This window comes from Mustela erminea, chromosome 14, assembly GCF_009829155.1.
Source record: "Mustela erminea isolate mMusErm1 chromosome 14, mMusErm1.Pri, whole genome shotgun sequence".
Lineage (NCBI taxonomy): Eukaryota > Metazoa > Chordata > Mammalia > Carnivora > Mustelidae > Mustela > Mustela erminea.
In genome coordinates, this window is record NC_045627.1 from 73,756,488 (window position 1) to 73,773,401 (window position 16,914).

Genomic DNA, 16,914 nt, shown 5'->3' on the forward strand with positions numbered 1-16,914 from the left:
AGAAAGAAGAAGGAAGAGGAGGAAGAGAGGAAGAAGAGATGATGGAACTATACTTTTATAGTGCTGTTTATTCTGTAGGCAGCTCTGCATGGTCCTCCAGACAACCCAGTAGAATGGACAGGAAAGGCATGTATCTCTTAGGTGAGGCAAGAGATATTCCCAAGTTCTCAAAACTGGCAAGTTGTCAGAGGTATCTCCAGACTCCAAGCTTAGTGCTTTCCTACCAAACTAACTAGCTCTTGCTTGTAATATGAATTTGACCAGGGAAACTTCCGAATGATTAGATGCTTTCTCTAGAACACTAGTAAGATATTATTAAAGATATCATACACATGCACACAACAAGCATTTCTGTCAAATATGTCAGTGAGCTACTAGCATGAGGAAAGTTAAGTGGGTTTATTTACTGTAGGACTTCTTAGTGCCTTTATAGGCTCACAGAACAAGTGACTCCCTGAGATGATTCAAGATAGGGAGAAAGGATACAGTGCCTTCCCCAACAGTGGAATTCCTTTTTCATGGATTATTTTGTAAGGACTAGTTTCCTAAGAAATGTTTGCATAAGCTCTGTTTCAATTTGTGATTTTCTTTTTCGTTCTCTCTAAAAACCTCAGAGAGGCACTTCTATAGTGGGACCCTATGGTAGCCCAATGATCCTATTTGTATATAGCCTAGGTAACCATCACATCCAGAACTCTGTTTTTACATGGGTCTGTCCTAAGACCTAATTTCCCCTTAGAGGAGGACTGACCTGGAGGTGAGGAGTCCAGGTACTACTACCCAGTGGTGTGACCTTAAGGAAGTCAAGTTCCCCTTTTAATCCTCAGATTCCTCTTCTGTAAAGGGTGCAAGAGATTCACCAGGACACTCTGTTAAGATGCAGAATCTTGAAGCCATTTCTAGAGATTGTAGTTCAGTGGCTTTGGGGCAAGGCCCTCAAAACTGTGTTTATAATTGCTGTGCCTGGTAATTTTGGTGAGAAAGTCTGTCTACACTAAGACCTTGGGGAGATTTATTTAGATCAGAGAGGATCTCAGAGAAGCCTCTGAACATATGAGAGAGATGAGATGAGCCTTACATTTCAGGTGTTTGTGTCCATCTGTTGTCTGACTCACTGAGAAGATGGACACCCCCCAACCCACATCTTCTTAACTGGACTTTTTTCTTTTTTGATTCTCTCTAGTTGGTAATTTTTCACTAACAACATTCTTAGGGGAGAGAAGAAGAATCCTTTTGTTTATCTAGAATTCACTATCTACTATATAAAGCATTAAAAACCACCCATAAATTATGTCACACTTCCAAGTGTATATGCTGAAAATAACACCCATGGAGGTAAAAACCACTCACAGTCTTCTTAAAAGCTGTTTTGAAATGATGGTTTCTACCCAAGGACCCAGCTGTAGTGAAAAGAAGGGGCCCTGCCCCTCAATGTTTATAGCAGCAATGTCTACAATAGCTAAACTGTGGAAGGAGCCAAGAGGTCCTTCAACAGATGAATGGATAGAGAAGATGTGGTTCATATATACAATGGACTATTACTTAACCATCAGAAAGGATGAATACCCACCATTTGCATCAGCATGGTTGGAACTGGAGGGAATTATGTTAAGTGAAATAAGTCAACCAGAGAAAGACAACTATCATATGATTTCACTCATGTGGGATATAAGAAATAGTGTAGAGGATCTTCGGGGAAGGGAGGGAAAACTGAATGGGAAGAAATCAGACTTTGTTGCCGGAGGGGAGATGGGTGGGGAGATGGGTAACTGGGTGATGGGCATTAGGAGGGCACATGATGTGTGGAGCACTGGGTGTTATATGCAACTGATGAATCATTGAACATCACATCAGAAACTAATGTACTATATGTTGGCTAATTGAATTTAAATTCAAAAAAAAAAAAAAGAAAAAGAAAAAAGAAAATAAATGATGGATTCCAGAAGAGAAGTTGGCCCTTTTAGAAAGTATTTTTTTTCTACCAAACTGAGAGTTACATAATTCCAAGGTCTCTTTGGAGGCAAGTTGCCAAAAGTTTTGGTTGCTGAAAGAACAATAATTTTCCAATTTCACTTCAAACCAGACATGGTTAAGGACTTTAAAATTAGGGAGATTTTTAAGTGAACATAAATTACCTTGGTAATCAAACATAAGTTATTAAAAAAAAAAAAAACTCCAGAAAAATGAAGCAAGGCTGGGAATATAAGACTATTGAAATCCTTTCCCCACAGGGCAAACTGGCAGAGGAAGTCTGCTGAGGAAAAGTTCTTGGTGGAAGTTCCCACTCCTGAAAACAAAATGTTTCTCCTTCACCGTCTTCACAGCTGGCCGAGGGAGAGGCATAGAAAGAGCCCAGGGGATACAGGTATACTTCTAGTTTCTTGTGTTTATTGTCCAGATACTTGTGTTCAAATTGCTCACATGCTCTTTACCTTGCCTTTTCCCATAAAATTGAAACATAATTGTTACCCACATTGCTACAAATCCTTGTAACAGAATATACAATGGCGGCTTTGTTTCTATGCTACAAAAATACACTGTAACTCATTTAACCATTTGCCCTCTTATAATTGGTTGTTTTCTTCTCTCTTCTTCTTCTTCTTCTTCTTTTTTTTTTGGCTTGTACGAAAAAAAATACTGTGATGAACTCTCCTCCGTATTTGGAATTATTCTCTTTGGAGAGACTCTAACATAGAGTGAGTTCTAGTACCACAGCAGTGTTGTGAACCTCTATTTTTCTTTCTTTGATTATTTTCTTCATTTCTCAAAATGTTAGGAAGAGATTTGAAGACAAGGTGGTCTGAATTCACAGCCTGGGAGAGGTATGAATTCAAAATAAATATTTATGTCCAGGAATAAAAAATATCTAAGCAAGCCTATATGTAAAATCGGGATGCTACTGACTACTAATTCATAATATTTGTGGTTTAATAAGAAAACTTTAGGTTGAGTTCTGTTTAATTCTTTCAACCATTTTCTGCATAATAGCATGTTTTTTACTCACTTATTATAAAGTATCTGAGGTAAGTCACCTGTTTAACAATAGTCAATTTTATATAATACTGTTAAGTTTCATCATATTGAACTTGCCCATTAGAAGTGAAAATATACAGAAACCTGTAATTTCTCTGTTACCATTACTGCCCATTAGGAAGTTGTTCAGTTATTATTTGGCCGTTGTTCAGGCTGATGTGTTTCGTGATTCCCAGACCTGCAGTCAATGGGAACACTTTATCACACTAAAGTAAATCAGTCTTCATTCTTCCTTGTATCCCTGCACGTGGTAAGGGACTCAGTGATTGTACCTAAGACGGGGTTGAGATCTAGATGCTAGAAATAAAGCCGTGAAAAAAAATTTATTCCATTCTCAAAAGCCACAAAATTAGTAACGGGAGACTCATAAATGCCAAAGGATCACTCAGTTTGATTATGCATAACTGTTACAGCAGCTAAATGCTGAGGGTATACAGAAGGCTTGTGACTAACAAGCGGGGAAGTGCTTTCCCAGGGCAGGGACACCTGAGATCATCCTTGACAGAAATATAGATGTAGAAGGCAAAGAAGAGGTGAGTGCGTTGGGCAAGGACATTCAAGGGCGGGGGAGGCAAGAGAAGGTCATAAACAGAGAAGTGTTAAAGGGTGTGGGCTGTTCTGGGAATGGTGATGTAAACTCAGTGCCATCGGGTCCTGGGACTTGGAGGGTGGTGACTGGATGCTAGAGGGGTTGTGGGTCATTCTGAGAAGCCTGACTTGGAGCATGGGCTGAAGAGACTACATAAATTTTTACAATATATGTAGTGTGTGTGTGTGCGTGCGTGTGCGTGTGCGTGTGTCAGAGAGAGAGATGGTGGGGGGCGGTTTGCAGACAACCTCAACTGTAGACGAGGGCGGGTCATACACTGGAGAGGTCGATACTTAAAGCCGGGAGATCATTTACGAAGCGATTGCAAGGCAGCAGGTGCAAGACAAGATCTAGTCGGAGCCGGTGATGGCCCCGTGGCAGGAGGCAGCCGGATGTGAGGGCCACCGGCACAACTGAGTGAGTGTTAAATGCGGGGAGTAAGAGGAAATTGGCAACCGAGGATACTTTTAAGATTTTTATTTAGGGAAAGTGAGTGGAAAGCGAGAGCTGGAGAATACAAGGAGGAGAAGCAGTTTGAGGGACGGAAGGTAAGAGCGTGAGTCACCTTCCTGGTGTTGGAAGGGAATCCAAGCAGAGGGGCAGGAACAGGAGGTGTGAGCCGGGGAGTTAGGGCAGGAGGCGGATTTGGAATTCGGCTCAAATGCAGTTTGTGTGGTTGAGGATGTGGAGTGGGGTGGGGGTGGGGGGTCACCCAGAGAGGACAAGAGGAAGAAAAGAAGAAAAGAGAAAGAAGCACATCTGGGAAATGCTGACCTTTATTAAAAAGAACTCAGCAAAGGAGACCAGAAAAAGAAAAGGGGCAAGAGAAAGCAGCAACTTGGCAACAAAGAGAGAAGGATTTATTGTTTCTCTGCCTAAAAAACTTCGTGTTGGAAAGAGGGGGGCTAGTTAAGTGTCACCCAGTTAAGACTCCGTCGTCCAGCCAATGCTCAGCCGGACAGGACGGGGACCAGGTGGTAAGCCCAGCACGCCTGGGGAAGCCAGGTGCGTGCCGGGCCCAGCCCGACATCCAAGCCTGAGGTAGACCATGTGGCCCTCAGGGAAGTGTCTCAGGAAGCTGCTTCGGAACTTGGCCTTCCTCATTTTCCAAAGCAGGTTGGCAGAGAGAGAAGAAAGAAGAAGAATCACCAGGGCACTCTCACTGTCTCCCTGGGGCTCCATTTTCTTGATCTGATTTATTTCACCAACCCCACAAGGCAGGTAGGGGAGAGAATGGTATCTGATGGGGGACATCTTCCTCTGTCCTCATGTTTCCAGGCTTCCGTCACAGACCCTTCCATCCTCTCTTTTACAACATTACCCCTGGAGGAAGCTGCTTCCTTTTTCCAACTGGTGGGCTTCCAAGGGCCTGCACAGCTCCCAGCCCACTGCTCCTTCCCAGGTGACTTAAGGCCATAGGGTCCCTGATCCTCAGGTGACCTGATCTCCCATCTGATGCCCATCATCCTCTCCTTTGTCTCCAAGAGTCACTTTGGAGAGGGTAAATGGTTATGACTGTGGTGCTTTTGGCCGAATTTGGTTCAGTTTTGTTAAGGGTGAAATACTAGAAATGTTAGGAATTACCGGCTGTGAGTCCAGGCTGCGTTCCCAAATCCTGATGTGCCGGTTATTAAACTCATGTTGACCCCTCAATTCGACTCATGTCTATTTTTATTTTATTCAGTTTCTTACTTGGAGGAGAAGAAAACCTTATTTATTGACCTGTTCAAACCCCAGCATAGGCCCACTTTTTACATAGGAGGAAATTGAACTCATTCTGTTTGTAAATGACAGAGCAGGGGTTCAACCAGAGTCGACACCCAGCATTCAAGCCAGGCTCCTTGTTCTATTTCTGTCCCTCCACGCTGCCTCTTCAGGTTGAAATTATATTGACAGAAAGAAAAAAGTATGCTGGTCATATTACGTGACTCCAGTTACAATGAGTTACGAATTACTTAAGCCAGCTTTTGATGTCCTGCTTGCTCCCAGGCCATGAGTTCAGGAAACACTTCCTGGTATATTCCCACGAGGAATGTTCTAAGATGGTCTCCTCATCGTCCCTGCTGGGAAAGAACTGAATGTTAACAAAGCAAACCCTCTTCCTTTTCCCAAAGATTCCACTTCTTTTGATCACGCCAATTTTCCTAATGGGGAAAAGGGAAAGGGTCCAGTTTCTGTACAGGACTGTTCAGGCTCTTTCCCAGGGCAGGCTGATCCTTGGGAGAGTTAGGGGAGTTTCCCTGCAGGTTCTACCATGCTCTGCGCTGTAGAGAATTCTTGACGGTTTCCTCTCATGTCAACCATTACCCCAGCACCCGCTTTGCGCCCCCTGTCTCAGCAAGGGCATGCCTGTGAGAAGGCTTTGCATTTATTCCCCAAGTAAGACTGTATTATTTCATTTGCTCTCACAAGATCTCTGCCACTCCGTTTTCCCAAATGAGGAAACTGAGGCACGGAGAGGCAATGAAGCAGTGTCCCAGGCTAACTGGACACAGACAGGAACTAAGCTGGTGCTAAACACAGGTTTATGTCTCCTGACTTATGGCCCACTTTATAAGTTGTAAGGGTGGGTGTATTTAAAAACTGCACCCCAACATATAAAACAGAAAGGAGGTGGAAGTGACTTGGAAAGAGTAGAAACTGGGAACACCTTGGATTCGGCTTCCCTTTTACTTCCTGGGGGTATCTGGAAGCCCACTCTTGCAGCAAGAACTGACTCAGATTAGATTCTGGTGATATATTTTCTCATTTTAGAGTGTGGATGTTTGGGCCAAGATAAATGCCTCAAGACTAAGAATTGTGGTGTACTGGAAATGTCTTTGGACCATCTCAGGAGTTCCAGGTTCAAAATTCTGTCTCCTAGCCTTACTTGAGTTGAAGCAACATAGTGTGAGAAGTAGGAGATTTGGAATTGAAAGACCTGAGTGCAAATCACGGCTCTGCTGTTTATTTGATGGGTGCCTTTGACATACCCCTTAATCTCGGAGTCTGTTTTCTCACTGATGAAAGGCACTTATTCCTCTCCACTTCATGGAGCCACAGGAAAGGCTGGAGATGACACATGTGGAAGTTTTGTAAAATGGTAATTATTCACATGGAGGTGTTATTTGTTACTGTCATGGCCACATCTGTCCTTTGAAGTGGCTGAGTTGAAGATATTTACAGATTCCACCTCTCCTTCATCTATGTCCTTAAACGACTGTGTACCTCTGCATGCTAGGTACTGATCTAGTTGGTCTTTAGTTTGCATGATTCAAAGACAATTTAGAAAATAATGAAAAGCAATCAAAAGCAAATGGAGAAGGATGACAGGTATAAAGATTGTCACTGATCAAAGGCAAGAATCTGTTGGGTTTCCATTACTATTGTCTTTTCAGATATTCAGAAGTCAGAACAACTTCCACCCTCTTTGAAGGGCAATGAAGCTCACAGTGGAAGTGAGATGATGAATCTGTGATTACCCCAAACTCCCCAAGTATAATGAATATCTAACTTCACCCATGACTTGTTGTCTATGACAGATAGGTGCTTTCAGATCTGTGAGATGGGTTGAGTTGGGGACCATAATGACCCACAGCTGGTGGCTTGTTGATGAGAGAATGCTGAAGCCCTTGAAGCTGTTGCAGGGGCCTGGTCAATGGTCACCAAACCTCCTGGGCACAGGTGCTGCTATCCTACTTAGACTGGGGTGAGAGCTCTAGGGGTGGGAATAGGGTGAGGCATAAGGTGAAGTACTTTGCGATACCAGGGGAAGTCCTATTCATTCTGATACATTTTTGCACATTGATAGATCTTTAAGAAATAAACACAGGCTAACAACCTCCAGCCAATATGATGTTATATTTGCATATCTTCATAAGATAATTTGAATATACCTAGGCCAAAGTCTAGTGATAACCCTGCACACTCTGTATACCACCTTGAGAAATAGATCAATGTCACATAAAATGGATTTTTAGTTTTTAAAAATAGTATTTAAAATAACCCAAATTTAAAATATAAAAATAATAACTTTTTAAAAATAAAAGTAAAATAAATCATGAGTGAAATCCCCCTATTCCTCCCATGCAACTGGAGTTCAGGAGAAAGAGGCAGACCTGGAATTCTCTACAGGATGATCAATGCACCTTTTTCATCTTATTTTTAATGACTATATTTTTCTTTGCTTACTTCCAATGTGGAAATGCTTGAAACACAGAATGTTTGATGTGAAGATAAGGGGTAAAGATTTAGTTTGGTTTGAAATCTAAATTGTGGATTCCTTGGCATTTATTTGTTCAAGTGAAGATGTATGGCCAAACACATTGTTTTTCAAACTCAGCCTTTATAGGAACAGAAACTTAAAATATAAATTATCTGGTGGAGAATATGTGGTTTAACAACTTTTCAAATTAATGGAATAAATCTGTTTCTTGATTATTAGGAATTTCCTCATTAGGATGATTTTTTTAAAAAAGAAAAAGTAGAAGAAAGGAAAGAGAAATCGCAAATCATCTATAGAGGTGGGCAGACAGGTAAACGCTGGACCCTCCAAACCTATTTTACTTTCTTATTATTCAAAGGATGACATGAGGACCAGCCCCACATCCCACCCCCAGTCACTCAGGAGTCCACTGGAAACGCTGAGACTTAGACTCCGCCCCGGAACTTCGGAACCGGAAGCTGCTGTTAACAAGATGCCCAGGTCATTTCGGTGCACGTTACAGTTTCTGTGGCTTTGGTACCGTGAGTTCTCAGGGCTGAATCTGGGGACAATCCTAAATTAGACCCCTAGGGCCACAAGGAGAGAGACTGCTGATGTTCTGAGTGACAGTTGAGTTCCCAGACACAAGGGAGACATATTTCTGGGAGTGAGCAAGTGTCCTTTGTATAAGTGGCTGCCTCCCGCCCAAGGCTGTGGGTGAATCAGAGCATGTGATTTAGTGGATGAAGGACATATATTTAGAAAGAAAATGATTGCCAAAAGAAAGGCGGGTAGGAAGAAATAATATTACTCATATCTGTTTTTCATTATAAAATAATATTGCTGTTTTGCATGCTTTCTAGATTCCTTAGGGTATTTTCTTGCCACTTGGAGCTTTTTTTTTTTCTTTTTTCTTTTTTCTTTTCACATATTTAGAAGCTATTTAATAGAAACGTTACTGCATGGGATCAAAAATATTTTTCTCACAGAATGTTCCCATTCAATAAGTTGCCACATACTTGTGTTCCATATGGTGCTTCATAAACTAACAGTGTCTGTAGGTAATGCAGTTGGCATAGCAGCAGAGGGGAGAGTTATGTTTCAAGCAGCTATATCAATCCATGTCCAAGGATTTTTTTTGTTTTGTTTTAAACAAAAGATAACTGATGCTTAATTAAAACAAAACATAACAAAATATGTACTGTTAAAGAGTAGTTCAAGCTAAATTTCTTAAAAAAAAAAAAAGCCGAAAAAGTAAATTCATTTATTTATTTCATTCATTCATCAAGCATTTACTGATATTTTACTGGAGATACAGAGATGAATGAAAAAATTGTCCATGGCATGAAGAAATGTCCCCTCTAGTGGAAGAAGTAGGAAGAAGACCCCACAGGGTGATGAGAGCTTTCAGAGACTAGGTGTGGGTTCCCTGGGACCATATGTAGGGGTTCTTAGGGAACCTGATAGGTGGAGTAGGATCTGAGGGAGGTCTTCCCAGAAAATGTGACCCCTAAGTAGAAACCTTTAAAAAGCAAGCCAGAAAGCTACTCCTTCATCTCCAGGTCTCTGCTCTGTATCAGAGAAGTCCTCATTGACCATCTGTATTAAGAGCAGTTAACAGTCATCCCAAACCCCAGCCTTTCCTATCCTTTTACTTGGCTTCATTTGCTCCACTGCATTTATTACCATCTGTGGTAGCCAGCCTCCAAGACAACCCCCGAAATCTCTGCATCTGTGATATTCTTGTCATTGTGTACTTTATCAGGGTCGGGGCAATAGAATATCACAGAATCAGTGGGAGATCACTTCCAAGATTAGAGTATTAAAGATACTGTGGCTTCCATCTTACTCACTCTCTCTTTCTCTTGGATCACTCACTCCAGGAAAGCTACCTCCCAAGTTGTAAGCACCTCGTGGAGAGTTCCACATGGTGACAAACATGGTGAGAAGGTATGGAAGCAGATCTCCCCCAAGTCAGGCAAATCTTCAGATGAGACCACGACCCTCCTGACAACTTGACTGCAGCCTCAAGACAGACCATAAGCCAGAACTGTGCAACTACTCTGCTCCCAGATTTCTGACTCTCAGAAACTTGCGGAGGTAATAAATCTTTGTTGTTTAAAGGTCCTAAATTTGAAGTAATTTGCTACACAGTAATACATAACTAATAGGCCATCTGGTACATTAGAGGTTTACTTATTTATTTCCTTGTTGTCTCTCTTCCTAAGCAGGATGTGACCTCCATGAGGATAATACCTTTGCTTTGTTCACTGCGATACCTCTAGTGCTTAGAACACTATCTAGATCATAGTAGGTGCTGAATATATATTTGTTGAATAAATGACTGAAGACTGCTGACATTCAATCTAATGATTTGATTGAGTACTTATAGGATTTTCATGTATGTGGGGGTCCTTAGAATGAGAAGGACTAGCTTTATTTCTTTTATGATCTAACCCATTGGGTGTTCTGTAAGTGATGAACCCCAACATTAATAGAAAGAACCCCATCAGGCTTGCCAGAGAGCAAAAGCAGAAGCATGGAGGCTGTCATTTTCATTTGACCACACCTCACAGGGTAAGAGAATTTTCCTGTTTAGGTTCTCATCAAAGCCCGCGGCAGCACAGTGCCATTGGGACTGGCCATCAGCACCAAGATCTGCTGCTTCCAGGGATGTCTGGTCCCTGAAATCATAAGCCTGAAAAAACTCCATGGACGTCAAAGTCCAACCCTCCCCTCTTATTGCCTTATCTTGGGTCCTGCAGGGCCAATGGGCCCGGAGTTTTTCAAAGCTGGGAGAACCCATGGACTAAGGCTAAGCCATAACTGTGAGAACCCAAAGGTCAAGAGTCCAAAGGTGCACATGGAGACCAAAGGAGCAGGCTGATTACGGGCAGGCTGACCAGAAGACTGGGATAAAAACAAAAGCAAACCGGGAATGCCTGGGCAGAGTCCTAAGTCATAATTTCCCATAGTCGGTCGTTCTCAACACTACTTGCCCCATAGAATCACCTAAGGGACCAAACCGTGTTGGTTTTTCCTTCTCATTTCTTACCTCAAACCCACCCTTCTGTGCAAGGGCTGGGATTCTGCCAATGACATTTCTCCTTTGCCAGATCCGCCGATAGGAGGCACTACAGGAGACAGAGGATGGACTACAGAGAAGGGAGTTTGCTCCCTCCTGTTTGCTCTCTGTTCCTACCAGAGTCACCTGGCCATAGCAGTTGGTTCCAGTAACAACAGTTAGTTTAGTTTCCAGTTTTTGGCAATCCTAGAACCATTTGTACCTGAGATGCAAGCTCCAGCCGGCGCCTCCTCCTTCAAATTCTGCCCCCATCCACCTCCACAGGATCCCTCCCCCGAGCTCAGACACTAGAAACAACTGGCAGCATACCCTCCCCCACCAGAAGTTGGGGTCTCTGCTCTGCCAGCCCCCCCCACTCTGTTTTAATACCAGTGACTTCATTCCTTTGTTTGCCCCACCCTTACAGACTGAAGCTGCTTCCTGCATTCCTCAATGACTAGTTAACTTGTTAAAAATTACTTTAATTAAATTCTTTGTTTCTGGTTTTTCATCCTGACAAGACCCTGTCTGTAGGCACATAAAAAATATGCAGATGTCTGGATTCTCCCATAACCAAATGTTAATTACTTGGTCTGCTGTGATCAGAAACAGGGCTTTCTAAATGGCCATTGGTGATTTTAATGTACAGTCAGGGTAGAGAATCAGTATATAAGAGTGTCCCTGTTGATCTCTATGGCAGGGTCCAACTGACTTAAAGAGAGAGGATGAGATATAACCCGAGGACCTCAGCTGTCCCCGTTCTATTTTTTAAATTTTTTTTAAAAGATTTTATTTATTTATTTGACAGAGAGAAATCACAAGTAGGCAGAGAGGCAGGCAGAGAGAGAGGGGGAAGCAGGCTCCCTGCTGAGCAGAGAGCCCGATGCTGGGCTCTATTCCAGGACCCTGAGATCATGACTTGGGCCGAAGGTGGAGGCTTAACCCACTGAGCCACCCAGGTGCCCGCTATCCCCAATTTAGACAATTCCTTCAGCTGCATGTACTTGGCATTTAGCTGAAACCACTTTCTTTTGAATGTGAACAAGCTCACTCATCTACTGAAATGTAAGGGTTCTTTTGGCCATTCACACTTCTAACACTTCTGCAGATGGTACCAACCTTTTGGGCTGGTTGTACCCTTCGGCTTCCATATTTAGAATGTCCCAGGACTTTTAAAATCCCTCTGGATATCCCATTTTGCATGGGAACAACTGAGGCAGGAAATTACCAAATGGATGTCTCCCTATCACCAAAAGCAAAATAAGGGACAGCTCTTGGATATTTGCAAAGATCTTTGGGGGGAAAAAAGCTTGCTACTACATTCAAAGAACATCCGTCTTAACACAGGTTCTTTGTGTGCAAATTCAACTCCCCAGCTCCTGGTTTTCATTAAATATTTCATGTGTGTGCAGGGAATATTGTCAACATTACTAATGGAGTTTCTGTTTAATTTCTTGATATAATTTATCATCAAACCCCAGGAAAGGAGTTCTGACCAACTGGACGAGACCTCACAGAGAAAGATAGGTTGTTTCTGTAAAGGGAATGATTTCAATTTCCAACAAGAAAGAGCCCGAGAATGTAGCAACCTGGTGACTTGGCAGGAAACATTATGGAATGTAGTTAAATGGATGTTCCCAGCACAAAGGCTCACTGTTTCAGGTTTCTGCATAATGTAACTCCTTAAATCAGTCAGGGAGAGGTACGTCCTGAAAAATTGCCTCTTTCCCTTTGAATGGACTCTTCTCTGCTTGGCTCTCTTGCACCAGACTATGGAATTATGCTGACCTAAGGTGGCATACATCTCAACAGAGAGGATACGTAGATCCCACTTACTACCCCCCTCAAAATAAACCACACAACTGTTCAGAATAAAAGGCAATGAAAGGGAGTAAGCAGACTCACAGGAAATTGGTAAAATGACAAAAGATGCGTGCGTACAAACAGACTCTAAATCATGCCACCTGACAATTTATTTGCCTGCTCCTGTTCTCCTCTCTCAGAGCAAAGCCTAGATCCAGCATTTCTTCTACCTGTTATTTCTCTAAGGAAATGAGATTTGAGGCCTGATAAACTATAAAAGAAGTGTGTTTAAGGAAACTGCGTATGGCCTTCTAAGTGTTTCTAGTTTCTGCTATAGAGAGAAACATGGGGAAAATTCTAAGAAGTAAAGAGAAAGAATCCTGAAGTGGATTTGGGACAGAAGAATGTTTTTTTGCATCTTTAAAATGCCTTCTTTGCCTTGTTTATAATTCACGAGAAGTAGCCATAAAGGGGAGGGGTTTGCAGATTTCTAGAGATAGGAAGAGTGAGTGGACAAATTGTTGGCTTGAACTACTTCTTTGGTGTCTTCAATAGGAAGTTAATCAGGAAAGTTTTCGCCATGTTCTACTATTTGGAAACAATCAGTGACTCTCCAGCACCCACAGGTAAACTTGGATTTGGATCCCACCACAGTTTTGTACCAATTTCCTTTGTCTGTTTGATTGTTTTTATCATCTGGAACTGTGCAGTGAAAATGCTTCATTTTGGCTAAGGATTTGGGTCTTGCCCTAGTTCAGAGCACTCTGTTTCGTATCTCAGCCCTCCATGTATTAGCACCTGTGCAATCTTGGATACATTCCCCTGCCTTCGGACTTTTCATTCCAGCAAACTGAGGGTGATTATAGGCTGGATCTCATAAGGTCATTGTAAGGAATGTATATAGGGTGACCAGAAGTCCCTGTTTGTCCAGGACTGAGAGACACCCTAGTGCGCAGCATTTTTAGTGCCAAAGCAGGAAAATCCCACACAAACTGAGATGAGTTGATCACGTTATATGACATACAGGAAATAAAACTTTTAGCAATGTGCTTGGTGCATAATAAATATGATAATAATCATTTTATATAGTTCACTCTTCTTTCCTAAACATGCCTTGCATTTCCTGCCCACCACCCCCGCCCCCACCCATTGCCCGTATGCCCCTGACCAGACTGGATACCAGTGATGGTGGGCTCCATCTTGCTCAGACTTGGGAGACTTCCGCAGCTCTTGGAAGAGTGCCTGTCACATGGTCGGGGGGACCTCTACATGTTTGTTGGAATATTAACTAATGTCCATTTTTCACTTTAGGAAAAAATTCATGTCTGTAACTATCAGATATGCAGAGGAAAACCCTTTCCCTGAAGATATTTGCAGTCAAGGAAACAAACTCATGACATAGTGGTAAGATCTGATGCTAAAGTGTCAAATAATACACTTATAGTTGCTGTATATTCACTTTCACAATTCCTACTGAATTGTTTCAATATTTCCTCGACGTCACGCCTAAAGGGCCATATCATTTAGAGAAATCAGACTTCCCTTTTAGTTCCTTGTAAAATTGCTCAAGGATTTTTGTTGGCATCACCAGAAGAAATTCTGACACTGCAGGGTCATGCTTTTGCATTCAGTGGAATGTTTTAGAATGTTCTTTTTGGAAGAGATTGTATTTCACTATTTCCTTTGTGTAAATATAACACTTAATTACCAACACAAAGAAACCATTCTCTGAGAACTAAATTGCTTATTAACAAAAGATTTGAAATGGACTTGAGTTTCAAAAGGGAACAGAAAAAATTGAAGACATGTATCTTTAAACAATAATTACACAGTTGAAAATAATATACTGAACATAATTTTGCAGATTCAATTTACTTGTTATTGGAGGAAAGACAGAAGATTAATTCTATAAATCTGAAAGTGTCTGGATTTTTTTTTTTTTCTTTTCAAAATTTGACTTAAAATGTGAGACTTCAGCTGTGGAAGTTGTGTTGCCTCTCCCACAGTACAATGGGCCATTGTTCGAAGAGATAAGTCCACCTTCAGGGTGACAGTCTCAGAAAAGCTTATGAGCAAACAATCCTTCTGTTTTGCTTATGTTTTTCCATCTATTACAATTGGAACCACATGGAATGCTGATTATTCAATTTTCAGAATCATGCTTATTATATTTTCCATCTCATTCCAGAATTCATTGAATCTGAGACCCAACCGTAATACACAGAAGCAATTGCTCTTGTTTTCTCCCATTAATGCAAGCATTTGTTATTCCCCCGTTCCAGTTCCTAAAATAACATTTTCATTAATAGGATCTTTAAATCTGAATCCAGAATGACTGACGGTCTCTGAAAGCAATATAGAGAGATAGCCATTCACTCTGACAGGACTAAGAGAAGAAAAGTTTACAATAAAGAGAAGCTTCTGACCTACCAGCGCAAAACAACTGGGTCAAATGGGCTACAAGGATTGTTTAATACCAAGCCCTTTCCCAAAGAAGATATGGAGCCACAGCCTCCCTAGGTCTTAAAATCTTGATTAAAGGGCCTGCGGGATTCATCATGCACAGAAGGTCTTAGTAATGAGGGTCTGCTGTAATCTGGAAAGATCCCCCCACACCATCCTCATCTTTGCACCCATGCCCTCTTTCAGAATAAAGAGGTCAAAGAGCGACAACTCAAGTAAGACAAAACAAACAACAAAAATTTCACATATTAAAGAAGAAGAACAAATTTGTCTTATATACTCTGGATTTGATGGACATTTAGCATAACTGACATGTTTTTCATGTAATATAAGGCAAAATTAATTTTTTGACTGATGGCATAAAAGTGTTATGAAATAAAGGTTAAGAATATGTTCTTGACCGTTGAGCAAATCTGGTTTTGAAACAGGTCCTGTCCCTAATTAGCTTGGTGATCTTGGGCATGTCCCATCAACACACTGGCCCACTAGCCTTGAAGTCCTCATGTCTGTTGTGGGGATAGAGGTCCTAGCAAGGGAGCTGCTTGGTGCTAAGAGCCCCTATGACCCAAGACTCTGTGATGCTTGTGTCACTGGGATTGCACAGTGTCCACACTAGCTCAGGTCTAGAAGTTACTTGTCAGCCACAGCCATTAAAGGTGGTGGTGAAGACAGGTGTTAAAATTCCCGTTTCGTGGATAAGGAGATTAGGAGATAATCTCCTAATCTATATCTATCGATATCTCTCTATAGAGATATCGATATCGATATCTATAGAGATATCGATATCGATATCTATCTATAGAGAGATATCGATATAGATATAGATTATCTCCTAATCTCCTTATCCACGAAACGGGAATTTTAACACCTGTCATATACATATATATATATGTATATTCATACATGTATATATATAAAATAACTTAACTTGTAGTGAATATTTACCATCTGCTATGTACTGTCCCGCAATTTTATATGTATTCTTTCTTCAAATTCTCCCATTTTATACATATAAGAAAACCAAGATTTAGAGGTGAGGTAAGTTGTCCAAAGTTCCAGAATAGGTAGGAAACAGTGTTGCCTCTTCCTGTGTTAGTGGTAATAAGCAGCTTTCAGTAAACCTGAACTTCCACTTTCTACATATCTAGTTGAGCAGTTCTATTCTACTCCAGAATAAGGAGCACCGAGGAGGACAAAGCCCACGGCATGCCAGGAAGGACATTTTTAATCCAGAGCTGGGCTGAAAGGCAAATCGGCACCAGGTCTTCGGAGCTCTGACGTTCTAATCCTTGACATAGATCCAGGTGCCAGCAATGACACGTAGGACATCAGGGCCACTCTGTTCTCAGGGCTCTGCCCCTGGGAGACACTGTGAGGCCCCAGGGCTTGAGTTAAAATTTCTTGATGGTAAAGAGTGGCCGCCCCCAAGAGAAATCCTTGCCCATTCTGCCAGGGGCCAGGAGCTGTGAGGACAGCACCTTGTCAAACAAAAGGGAAAGTTTCCTAGGGACTGAATGGACTGCTGGTTCTTAGGACTCAGCCGTGGGTCAAGGGCAGAGCCAAGAAAATGTAACAGACAGGTAACCTTGCCTTGAACAAGGAAGAGAAATGAGCACTCGATACACACATAGGGAAAGCAAGAGAACACTGTCCATCTTCCTCCTGCCCAGCCAGGGTAGTTGAGCTCAGCAGGGCAGTTAGTGTGTGTGCTGGCTTGGAGGGCTTTAGGGGCTGAACTTGAGTCTTGTCTGGCCCTGCCAGTGGGCTGAAGGAACTTTA

General features: G+C 42.0%; 1 long non-coding RNA gene across 7 annotated transcripts in view; it reads left to right on the forward strand.

Moving 5' to 3' along the window:
* LOC116573002 overlaps window positions 1-16,914 on the forward strand; it is a 106,024-nt gene that overhangs the window by 76,761 nt on the left and 12,349 nt on the right. The window contains exons 1-6 of one of the 7 annotated variants that reach the window (XR_004278565.1): window positions 2,626-2,696; window positions 2,777-2,822; window positions 8,185-9,905; window positions 13,228-13,298; window positions 13,984-14,076; window positions 14,537-15,817. This is a non-coding gene — a long non-coding RNA (uncharacterized LOC116573002). The other 6 variants (XR_004278564.1, XR_004278567.1, XR_004278569.1 and 3 more) reach the window with 6 other exon arrangements.